The sequence below is a fragment of the Hydractinia symbiolongicarpus genome, chromosome 1 (genome assembly GCF_029227915.1).
Source record: "Hydractinia symbiolongicarpus strain clone_291-10 chromosome 1, HSymV2.1, whole genome shotgun sequence".
Taxonomy (NCBI): domain Eukaryota; kingdom Metazoa; phylum Cnidaria; class Hydrozoa; order Anthoathecata; family Hydractiniidae; genus Hydractinia; species Hydractinia symbiolongicarpus.
The window spans coordinates 39,066,738-39,069,526 of record NC_079875.1 but is presented as its reverse complement, the minus strand read 5'-3'; the positions used below and the strand labels follow the sequence as shown (position 1 = coordinate 39,069,526).

Here is a 2,789-nt window from a genome sequence, read left to right as displayed (position 1 = left end):
CACCTTTAATCCATACACTTTTAATCCATACATCTGTGTCTCCAAATATTAAACCGAGGTGATAAAGATGAATGGTACAGCACGCACGCATCACCTTTTTTAAAAAAAAAGTTCAGGTAAGCACAAGATAACTGGTACTCCACGGTACAAAGCAGTTGGTTAAAAAAGGACTTGTCACAAAGTGACAAATCTGTCGAACAGAGGCTTAATCTCAGAAGATCGTAGCACAAAGGCTACTCTACTTTTTACAATACCACGTTCTTGTTTAAGTCGTCTGCATAGGATTTATCTCTGGAAATTTTAGATTTTGATAGTTGCAGCACCTCGACGGTTTTTCTCCGACTCAGTGCATTGGGACTTAGGAACGACAGAAGCCGTTCTATTCTTGTTCGCCTAAGATTATCCAGAGGTAATTATCATTGCTTTCTAGCACGGATTCTGACTTAGAGGCGTTCAGTCATAATCCAACAGATGGTAGCTTCGCACCATTGCTTTTTCAAGCAAGTGCAAATGCCAATTGTCTGAATCTGCGGTTCCTCTCGTACTGAGCAGAATTACTATTGCAACAACACTTCATCAGTAGGGTAAAACTAACCTGTCTCACGACGGTCTAAACCCAGCTCACGTTCCCTATTAGTGGGTGAACAATCCAACACTTGGTGAATTCTGCTTCACAATGATAGGAAGAGCCGACATCGAAGGATCAAAAAGCAACGTCGCTATGAACGCTTGGCTGCCACAAGCCAGTTATTACTTAAGACTTCACCGTTTCACACATACGTATCTGATAATACTCTCTTATTAAACATAATGTCATCATTTTACTTATATAATAGTAATAACTTTGTGAAACATTTAAAAGTAGATGCAGATATTTGTCAGTGGATAGGCCATTTAGTAAGAAGAAAAATTGCCTGTAGAACCTTGGTGCTGGAAAGCCTCGTTCTCATGTTATTAACAGTTTAATGTTTTTGACAATAGAAACCGTCCAGTGTGTTTTGTATAGGACGGTTCTTACATGCATTTTTTGACAATTTTTTCTCAGTAACTACAACGTTTTAACGAAATCATAAAAAGCAAACTTATAAACAAAGGCATTTTAAGAAAAATGGCGGAATATTTTTGTGTGACTTTGGCTAGAACCAGACTTATGACGTCACAAAGTGCACGGTCAAACCTTCATAAATTCTAAAATTTCAAAAAATTTTAACTGCTGACGTCAGCATTTTTATAAAAAACGGACAAGAATTTCATGGTAGCAAATTTGGAGATCTATTACCATGCAAAATTTGGAGGTCAAAGGTCAACCGGAAGTACCTGTTTTGGGGCCTTACTTTTTTTGGTCTTTTTAAAAACAGGTAAATCGCTATAGCTTCTGAAATATTGAAGGTATTTCTTAAATCTTTGGCAGATATGTAAAACACTTCAGGCTAAAACCGGGTAGGAGCACAAATTCCCGATTTGTGGCTCTGCGGGGGGTCCAGAAGCCCTAAAATGTCAAACATTCAAGGCCAAATAAAATGCTGACGTCAGCGTTTTTTTGAAAAAAAATTCGTGTGAACCTTTGTCATGTCAAGATGGTTCATTGTGCCAAATATAAAGCCAATCCGACATGTCGTTCGGGATTTCCGATTTTTCCGATTTTTCCCTAATTTGGTGAAAACGCACGTATTGGCATGTTTAACATGCAATATTGGCCTTGCACAATTATTATTGAACGCAATATTTTACACAAATACTCACCACGTTAACCTCTCAACGCCTGGAGAAAATAATTGCCATTTGACTTTACGTTGCAGAATCATAGCGTTTCCAATTTCTCACAATTGCTGTTTTAACAAGGAAAAAGATGCGTTTTAGCATTTTTCGCGACCCATAACATCGTTTTATGATGTTGTTATCTCGTGGTACTTCATATTCACAGTTTTACATATGTATTCTTCAGGTCTACAAAAAATCTAAAACGTGTTAAAAAAACTAGAACTCAAACGAGGCTGTTCTTGTATCAAAATAAGCCGTTGAATTTCAATTTTCTGCTATTTCACGGAAATTTGACGTGCTGAAGTATTTCTTTTCAACGACATATTTTTGATGTTACAGTTCTTCTTTATTAAAACCGTTCTGTCACTAGGTACACGAAGAATAGATAAAACGAATTAAAAAAACAAGAACTCAAACGAGGCTGTTCTTGTATCAAAATAAGCCGTTGGATTTCAATTTTCTGCTATTTCACGGAAATTTGACGTGCTGAAGTATTTCTTTTCAACGACATATTTTGGATGTTACAGTTCTTCTTTATTAAAACCGTTCTGTCACTAGGCACACAAAGAATAGATAAAACGAGTTAAAAAAACTAGAACTCAAACGAGGCTGTTATTGTATCAAAACCGGCAGTTGAATTTCAATTTTCTGCTATTTTACGGAAATTTGATCTGCTGAAGTATTTCTTCTCAACGACATATTTTGGATGTTACAGTTCCTCTTTATTAAAACCCTTCTATCACTAGGTACACGAAGAACAGATAAAACGAATTAAAAAAACTAGAACTCAAACGAGGCTGTTCTTGTATCAAAATAAGCAGTTGAATTTCAGTTTTCTGCTATTTCACGGAAATTTGACATGCTGAATTATTTCCCGTCAACGACATTTTTTGTATGTTACAGTTCTTCTTTATTAAAACCGTTCCGTCACTAGGTACACGAAGAATAGATAAAACGAATTAAAAAAACAAGAACTCAAACGAGGCTGTTCTTGTATCAAAATAAGCCGCTGAATTTCAATTTTCTGC

General features: G+C 36.2%; 1 pseudogene; it reads right to left on the bottom strand.

The window, feature by feature from the left end:
- Nucleotides 1-184: 184 nt before the first annotated feature.
- Nucleotides 185-2,789, bottom strand: part of LOC130620235 (large subunit ribosomal RNA) — a 7,096-nt pseudogene continuing 4,491 nt past the window's right edge.